The sequence below is a fragment of the Delphinapterus leucas genome, unplaced genomic scaffold, assembly GCF_059928025.1.
Source record: "Delphinapterus leucas isolate spDelLeu-1000000601 "Yukka" unplaced genomic scaffold, BTC_Dleu_Yukka2 spDelLeu_asBTCV2_sq40, whole genome shotgun sequence".
In the NCBI taxonomy this organism is placed as follows: Eukaryota; Metazoa; Chordata; class Mammalia; order Artiodactyla; family Monodontidae; genus Delphinapterus; species Delphinapterus leucas.
The window spans coordinates 896,569-906,596 of record NW_028322249.1 but is presented as its reverse complement, the minus strand read 5'-3'; positions in this window follow the sequence as shown (position 1 = coordinate 906,596).

Genomic DNA, 10,028 nt, shown 5'->3' with positions numbered 1-10,028 from the left:
AATTTACATTCCCACCAGCAGTGTATGAGGATTAACTTTTCTCCACATCTTCTCCAACACTGTTATTTCTGGCCTTTTTGATAATAGTCATTCTAAAGGGGGTAAGGGGATATTTCATTGTGGTTTTTTTTGTTTTTTTTTTTTTTTTTTTTTTTTTTTGCGGTACGCGGGCCTCTCACTGCCGTGGCCCCTCCCGTTGCGGAGCACAGGCTCCGGACGCACAGGCTCAGCGGCCATGGCTCACGGGCCCAGCCGCTCCGCGGCATGTAGGATCTTCCCAGACCGGGACATGAACCCGCGTCCCCTGCATCGGCAGGCGGACTCTCAACCACTGCGCCACCAGGGAAGCCCTCATTGTGGTTTTGATTTGAGTTTCCCTAAAAATTTGTGATGTCCAGCATCTGTAGGGTTGGCCACCTGTATGTCTTCTTTGGAAAAATATCTATGCAGTTTCTCTACCCATTAAAAAAAATGTTTTTGGTATGTGTTATTTATATATTTAGGCTATCAAGTCCCTTTCAGATATGATTTGCAAATATCTTTTCCCAAATATCTTTTAATTAGGTTGTCGATTCATTTTGTTGATGGTTTTCTTTGCTGTGCACAAGCTTTTCAGTTTGTAGTCCCATTTATTTATTTTTGCTTTTGTTTTCCTTGCCAGAGAAGACATACCCAGAATGATATTGCTAGATCAATGTCATAGTGTACTGCCTAAGTTTTCTTCTAGGAGCTTTATGGTTACAGGTCTTACATTCAAGTCTTTGATTCACTTTGAGTTAAATTTTTTGTGTAGTATGGGATAGTGGTCCATTTCCATTCTTTTGAACATGGCTGTCCAGCTTTCCCAATCATTTATTAAAGAGACTATCGTTTCTCCTTGTGTGTATTTTGCTCCTTTGTTATAAGTTGTTCATATATATATCTAGGTTTATTTCTGGGCCCTCAATTCTGTTTCACTGATCTGTGTGTCTGCCAATACCATGCTCTTTTGATTAGTATAACTCTGTAATATAATTTGAAATCAGGGTGTGTTATGCCTCTGGCTTTTTTTCCCTCAGGATTGCTTTGACTATCTGGGTTCTCTTGTGGTTCCACATAAATTTTAAGTTTTTTTGTTCTGGTTCTGTGAAAGTTGTCTTTGAAATTTGATAGGGATTGTATTGAATCTATATATTGCTTTAGGTAATATGAACATTTTAACAATATTCTTCTAATCCATGAGCATGATATATCTTTACATTTCTTTGTGTCATCTTCAGTTTCTTTCAGCAATGTCTTATAGTTTTCTGTGTACAGGTCTTTTACCTCCTTGGTTATATTTACTCCAAGGTATTCTTTTTGTTGCAATTGTAAATGGGATTGTTAACTTCCTTCTGCTGGTTTATTAGTGTATAGAAATGAAACAGGTATTAGTATATTGGTTTCTTTACCCTGAAACTTTACTGTATTTGTTTATTATTTCTGATAGTATTTTTGGTGGAGTCTTTAAAGTTTTCTATATATAAAATCATGTCACTTGCAAATAGTGACAGTTCAACTTTCTGACTGAAATGCCCTTTATTTTTCTTGCCTAATTGCTCTGGTTAGGACTTCCAATACTATGTTTAATGAAAGTGGCAAGAGTGGGCATTCTTGTCTTGTTCCTGATCTTGGATGGATAGCTTTCAGTTTTGCACTAAGTGTGATGTTGGCTGTGTGTTTTTCATATATGACCTTTATTATGTTAAGTTCCTTTTATACCCATTTTATTGAGTATCATAAATGGGCATTTGAATCTGGTCAAATGCTTTTTCTGCATCGGTTGAAGTGATATTGTTTTTATCCTTAATTTTGTTAACGTGGTGTAACATGTTGATTGACTTTGCAGATGTTGAACTATCCTTGCATCCCTGGGATAAATCCCATTTGATCATGGTGTATGATCCTTTTAATGTATTGCTGAATTCTGTTTTCCTATACTTTACTGAGGATGTTTATACCTATGTCATACAAGCTATTGGCCTGCAATGTGTGTGCGTGTGTGTGTGTTCAATTGCACTCTGATCTCTATTATTTCCTTCCTTCTACTGACTTTGGGCTTCATTTGTTCTTCTCTTTCTAGTTCCTTTAGGTGTAAGGTAAGATTGTTTGAGATTTTTCTTATTTCTTGAGGTTGGTCTGTATTACAATAAACTTCCATCTTAGTACTGCTGTTGATGCATCCTATAGATTTTGATGTCATATTTTCATTTGTCTTCAGGTATTTTTTTGTTTCTCCTTTGATTTTTTTCTTAACCCAATAGTTGTTCAGTCTCCACCTATTTGTGACTTTTCCAGTTTTCTTCCTGTAGGTGATTTTTAGTTTCATTTCATTATGATCTGAAAACATGCTTTATATAATTTGTCTTCTTTGTTTTGTGTTCCAGCATATGATCTATCCTTGATAATGTTCCATGTGCACTTGAGAAGAATGTGTATTCTATTACATTTGGATGAAATTTTCTGTATAAATCTCTTAAAACTATCTGATCTAATCTTTCATTTAAGGCCACTGTTTTCTGTGGACCTTCCATCTGGATGATCCATCCATTGATGTAAGTGGGTTGCAAAAAGTCCCCTACAATTAGTGTGTCACTGTCAATTTCTCCCTTTATTTCTGTTAATAATTGCTTTATATATTTTAGTGCTTTTGTGTTTGGTGCATATATATTAACTGTTATATCTTCTTGATGAATTGTCTCCTTTCTTATTATATAATGTTTATCTTTGTCTCTTGTTACCTTGTTTGGCTTGAAGTCTATCTTGTCTAATGAGTATGGCTACACTCACTTTATTTTGACTGCCATTTGCTTGGAGTGCTATCTTTCATCCATTAAATGTGAGCCTATGTTTTTCTTTAGAGCTGGTGTGAGTCTCTTGGAAGCAACATATAATTGGGTCTTTTTTTAATCCATTCAGTCACTCTGTGTCTTTTGATTGGCTAATTCACTCCCTTTACATTTCAGGTGATTATTGATAGATGAGGTCGTAGTACTTCATTTTATCTTCTGGTTGCTCTATATCTGCATTGTCCATTTTTCCTTGTGTTTGTCTGCCATTTAGTTTGATGGTTTTCTATGATTTTTCTCAGTTTTTTTCAACTGATTTTTCTGTTTCCTCTTATGTTTCATGTCTCTTCTCTAGATTTATGTTTTGTGGTTACCATGAGATTTGTATAAAACCTCTCATAGACAAGGTGGTATCAGCAGAAAATAACTATTTTATCTTCATTTGCCATAACAATTCCCATGTTTTTCCTCTTCCTTTATAGTTTTATCAAATTATCAAACTATTAAACTATTTCTTTAAATATACTGTTACTTTCTCCCTCTCTTTTCCTTCTGGCTATCCATTATTCTAATATTGCTCTTCCTAACAGAGTAGGATAGTTTTCATAGAGCTCACAAATTTTCTCTTCTATATGGTCTGCTTTATTTCCAGTGCTTTTTAATGCATTCTTCCATCTCATTGAGTTCTCCAGCTCCAGAATTTATTTGGTTATTTTTAGAGTTTCAATATCTTTAGTAAAGTATTTCTTCTGTTCATTAATTTTATTCCTGAGCTCATTGAACTGCCTTTCTGAGTTTTCTTGTAGCTCTTTGAGTTTCCATATGACAGCTATTTTGAATTCTTGGTTAGTTAGATCATCATATTCCATGACTTTGTTTGGTTTCTGGAGAATTGTCATTTTCCTTTTGTAATACCATGTTATTGTGGCTCTTCCTGCTTGATGAGTTGTTCCTCTGCTGGCACATTTGAAGTAGCAATCACCTTTCTTCTTAGGGTAAACCTTTTTTTTTTTTTTTTTTTTTTTTTTTGGTGCGGTACGTGGGCCTCTCACTGTTGTGGCCTCTCCCGTTGCGGAGCACAGGCTCCGGACATGCAGGCTCAGTGGCCATGGCTCACGGGCCTAGCCGCTCCACAGCATGTGGGATCTTCCTGGACCGGGGCACGAACCTGTGTCCCCTGCATCAGCAGGCAGGCTCTCAACCACTGTGCCACCAGGGAAGCCCTTTTTTTTTTTTAATTCTAAGAATTTATCATGCTAGTAATTAGAGGTCTTTCTTTTGTTTTTCAGTAGGCAGCAGTATAGCACAAATTAAGTTTGTCTTACCTGAGTTGCCTCTGGCCATATTTCAGAATGGGTACTTTCCACCACCTACCATCTTTGTCAGAGGTGTTGCCTGGAACCCTTGTCACTGCTTTTACCTCTGAAATCATATTGTCTTGCTGCTGCTAGTGTTACTGGTGTTGCCACCTGGGGCACCGGGATGGTGGACACCTTCACTCCATCTGGAGTCTCCTGGGTAACAGGCTCCACCACTGCAAGAAAAGGGAGAATGTGGAGGGAAAGCCAGGGCAGGGGTGTCTCTGCTTTGACCAAGGTTGTCAGGTTTGTGGGCGCCACCACTGCAGATGGGGGAGGTTGGATTTGCAGGTGCCTCAAGGGATGAGACTGCAGATCCCACTGCCATCTGGTTCCCTGTGACCACAAATACCCCTGCAGCCAGGAGGCCAGTGTTGTGTATGCTCCCTCCCCTGATGCTTCCTGGTTCTCTGGAGCTGTAGGTTCAGCTGCTGCAAATGGGGGTCCAAGATTACAGGCACTGCATCTGTTGTTTCCCTGGTTTTGCCTCCTATCTTCTAGTCCACCCACATTTTAGGTGTACAGATATATGGAATTCTCTGCTGCCCATGCATGTTGGACAAAGACACATTTGAGTTATGGCTGTTTTACCATTTGTAGATGGAAGGGAAAAGACAAAGGGAACATCTCACATTGTCTTGATGCTGATGTCACCCTTGAAAAGCATTTATTAAAGAGTCTTATACACAGCATTTTCTAAATCAAAAAATTTTTGCTTTTAGTAGTTTAACTCCAGATAGTCACTTACTCTTTTTGTTATTGTCTTCTTATCCCTCTTTCTGAGGTAACTGCATTGAAATAGGCTTTGGACTGAAGAACATATTCATGGGAAATAAAATATATTTAATATATTCCCTTTATGAATATTTAAAAATATGCCTTTTAATATTACAACTAACAGTGCAGGGATGATGATCAGGGTTGGGATGTTTCAGAGGTAGAATACAGTGATGGATTTCAGGGAAAGAAATTTTCAGTTACACTGTACCAACCCCCCACCATCCATCATTCCATCTTCATAGGTCAGAGATGGTATGTAGACTGTGATGGGATAACATTCATAATGTCCCTTGTGGACTTTATTTCATAATTTAAAAAATCATAATGAAAATAACAAGTTCAAAACAATTATTCCAAAAGATTCTGCCTTGTCTCATTCAGACTGCCCTCCTCTCTTTATTCTACCGCTAAATAATTTTGTGATTACCTGCTCTCATTGCATCTTCTCTCTCTTTTCTCTTAAGCCTAAACATCACTCTTACTTCTAACTATGCCACCCCTCTATTTAAAAGCCACCAGTGACTGTTCATTTCCTACAGAGTGAATTCTAAACCACTTAGATTTTCAAAACCATTTGCATTCTGACCCCAGGCTGCTTATATAGTTGATTCCCTATTAGGAGTTCTCTTCCTCAACAGCACTGAACAAATAGCTATTCTTTTAGCCCAGTCTATGCTTTTCTGGGTCTATGGTTCTATTTCTATTTTCCTTCCTAATGGCATGCAGTGCCTTCACTAAATCTGTAAAAGTAAGTGCTATTTACTATGCTACATCCATATCATAGGCAATGGCTTGTCTGTGAACTTTTTAAAGTCACCCTAACATTCAATTTCTTCAATTTCATATAGTCTGTTTTTATATCGTTTTTGTTATGGACCTACACATCAAATGCTTACAGTGATGGGTAGGTCATTTATTCCCTTTCACTGGAAATATGTAGGAATAGAACAGATATTTGATGGAACAGCTGTAGGAGGAATTACAACATTGCCTCTTGCCTAGGGATTTAGATTAAAAGAATAACAATGTGTCTTTTGATTCATTCAGCCCTCTCTTAGGTGATTTCACATATTCTCTGACAGAGTTACCAGCTATTAATCCAGTATCTGACCACTTCCCTCCTGGATTTAATCGTGCTTTCTGGAATGTTGACTTAAAATAAAGCAAATAAAAAATATGTAAAAAAATAAATCTAGACAAGTAATCACATAAAAATGTTCTTTCTCCAAAATCTGCTCTTCGTTAATTCTGCCTGACAAAGCTGCCTCTGATTGCTAAGCATAAACCTGGTGCTCTCTGATGGATACTGCTTCCCCAGCAGTCTTATAGAGTTTCATAGCTGACATTGTTACATTAAAAGTAACTGGGGTTGTGGAGGCAAAGCCTGTATTTCTATCAATTCTCTAATGTTATTTGTAGAGCTATATAATACTGATGTCACATATACTCGAAGCCCCAAAGTATCTATTTTTCTGTGTGATTTGGAGGGTGATAATAACCTTCTCTTTGTAGTATTCCTCCCATTACTCCTGTCCCTTTATTCACATCATAGCATCTAGTCACATGATCTCTTCTTACCCTGATTTTCTAATTCTTTCTGGCCTTCATTTCCTTTTATGATACAAATTAGTCAATTATTTTATTGCTAGCAAACCCTAAACCTGATCAGTCTGTGTGCTATCCTGGTACAAATTTCTAGATTCTCTGGTAGTAGTACAAACTGTCGGTATCGGGTCCATGCTTTACAGGAGGAAGGCAGCCTATTGAAAAATACCTGTAATCCTTTTCTAAAGGTGTTTGTTTTTTTTTTCCCCTGGGCTGAGAAGTACACTGGTCCAAATTCAAGGCAAACCAGAGTGATAGAGCATAAGTCCCCCAGAAGAGACCCTCATCCAACGACATTAGTAATTTGGTGGATAAATACCACATAATTCTTGTTCCTTAGTTGGGAGAACTGAGGCATATATTTGATTGTCCCTAGACTACCACAGAGAAACTGACCTTTCAGTGCACACAGTGGTAACTGGTTCGATAATGCATACTTTATTTCTCCATTTTTTTCCCTTCCCATTGTTATTTCCTGCTACCCTACCAATATTTTATTGTATCACTTTCTAAAGAAACAACACTCAGATCCTTGTTGTCTCGGGTCTGCTTGCAGGAGAACCCAAATCAAGTAAGTTGGAAACAGAAGAGGTCTTAGGAAGTAAACTCTGAGGATAGGGTTGGGGGAAATCTTATCACTTGCTGGCCAGATGAAAGTAAACACTGCATTATTGATAGTAAAATGAGGTATTGAAAACCCCTGGCTTACTGAAGTACTCCACTTTCTAAGACTTTATAAACAGTGTGATTTATGATATTGGTGGAAAGGTATCAACTAGCTTCATAAATAATGTAAGCACTTAAGAGATGTAAGGAATGCTCTTAGATGGATCATGGAGTTGTCTGGCTACCATAAGAGTAATCAAACCTTAGTCACAAGATTTGCTTTCTGCTGCAGGTAGTGTGATTAACTAGAAAAATTCAGTGCAACTTCTAGCACATGGCATGTTGCTATTGATTTGCAAATACATTCCTTCCAATCCCTATTGAGAAGGAGAAGCAGGAGTATTTTGCATTCATCTGACATCGGTAGTTTAGGTTTATGATAGTGCCCCCATGGACATATTTACTCTGTATAGTACAAATGGACCTTCATTGTAGACATCCCACAGATGAACACATTAATCCACTCTATTGATGATATGATATGAATTGGACCTGGTAAGCAAGAAGTGACAAATTGTCTGGATGTCCTCATACAATACCTGTACATGAGAAGATGGGAAATAAATCTTACAAAGATTCAGAGGGCTATCATTTTGGGTAATTTGGGGGAGAGGGTTTATTTGGGGCATGCTGAAACATCCAAGGTAAAGATATTGTGCTTTGTACCTTCTACAAACAAAGAACAACACTTAAGCCTACTAAGTTTTGGAGAGAGCTCATAGTAAATTTTGGAATATAGATTGGACCCATTCAGCAAGTGATTTGGTTACTTCTCAGTTTTAAATGGAACCAGAACAAAAGAGGGGTATGCAGCACATTAATGCCTCAGTATACATGACCCTCACCGTTTGATTACTTAAGTCACTATAGTCAGTGGTGCTGGAAGTATCTAAGACAGATAAAAATGTAGTGTAGAGTCTCTCATAGCCTTAATAAAGCTACCTAGGGTTCTGGAGTGAGATCCTGCCATCTGCAGTGATAATTACTCCCTGTAAAGCAGCTTTAAGCCTGCCACAAGGCCCAAGTAAAAACTAAAGACTTGATAATATGACTGAAAATTATTATACGACCAGAGGTTCCATTATGAACTGTATAGTCAGACCCAAGTCATGAGATTGATTAAAAATAGTACCAATCCATTATAAAATGGAAATGGTACATTTGGGATAGGCCTGAAAAAGGTCCAGGGGATATCAGTAAGTTGTTCCAAAGAGCATTAACTGGAGTCAGATGGGCTATTGAAGAAAACAAGCATATAGACTGTCTATATCACTACTGCAGTATATTGGACCTGATAGCATCAGAGAGAGCCTTAGCCAGTACTTCCAGCTTAGGACTCAGAAAGCATCCAACTAACATCATGACATCCTGCATAATATTACCTCAGACTAAGGGTGCATGAGATATGACACTGACACATGTCCATGGGATACTCTGGTCCTGCTGTATACTTTATTGCCTAGAAGCTGACAGATTAATACAACACTGGAATTACCCTAAGACACAACCAAGGTATTATGAAGACACCCTGAAAGTTTTGACTGCTGTTCTCAAGATGAGGAATAAACTTTTAACTGTTGGCCATCACATGGTCCTGTGACCACAGTACCTTTAAAAAAAAAAAGTTTAGGAACTAAAGGCTACAGTAGGAGTAGCTGATCCCACCATCACACCATTGAGTAACATGGGAAATTTGTACTTCCATCCTTGTTACTGTGCTGGTGGACTAGAGATTCTGATTCCCAAGAGTAGATGTTTCTAGTAGGAAATAGTTACTTCTAACCTTCTAGTTACCTCCTACTTTCTGGTCATATTTTAAGTACTCATACCAGTAGATGAGCTGTTATCCTTATGAGAAAATACACTCTTATTATCATGAAAAAATATATTTGCTGCTACTAATTTGCACTAGAAAGGGAGAATTATATGAAAATTCAAAGATTTTACCAGAGTGTCTCAGGGTGCTTCATGCCCAGTAATAACATAAAAGGACAGTTGCAACCATGATCTGACAAGAACAAGATAACTCAAATTTACCACAGAGATAATGATTATATTGTTAATTATAATGTAAGAAAATAGTAAAATACTCTTTCAAACAAAATTAAGTCAACTCAATGGAATGTATATAATTTAATGCTTTTCTCCCCAACTTTACCCTTTGTGGGTTATTTTCCAACTTATAGAAATAATGCATGTAAACATTTTTATAAAAGAGTGACATGGAAGCACAGTATGAAAGATAACTTTTCTCCTGTACCCTTTACACCATTGGTGAGAAATAGCTGCCTTCAGCTCCCCTCCTAGTGCTTCTAGAAAGTATCATTTTAATTTTATAAAGTCTATCTGCATAAAAAAATTGTTTAAAATCTTATTTAGATTAGATCCATCATTTACCATTATAAATTATGAAGAATTCTCATAATTCAGTACCAGTCACTATATTTTTAAAATATTTAATGAAATAAAAGAATCTATTTCTTAGAGCTTGATGCATGCATGGCTAAAGGGTAGATAGGGAGTGGATGAGTGGATAGGTGAGTGGGTAGATGGGCAGATTCTTTTGACTTCTTAAGAAACCTTTTATTTCAAAAGGGAGACATGTCAGGTATATTATCGGGCCCTCACTTGGAATTAGATTCAGGATTGAATCTAAATACTGCTTTAAGACTTCCCCATCTTATTTAAGTTTCTCAAAAATCAGTCCACTTCAAATCCTATCAAATCTATATTCTTGACCTCCTAATGTTCAGCTTCTGAATTTCATTATGTCTATTACTCAGCTATCACTGGAATAATTAATGACCAAATC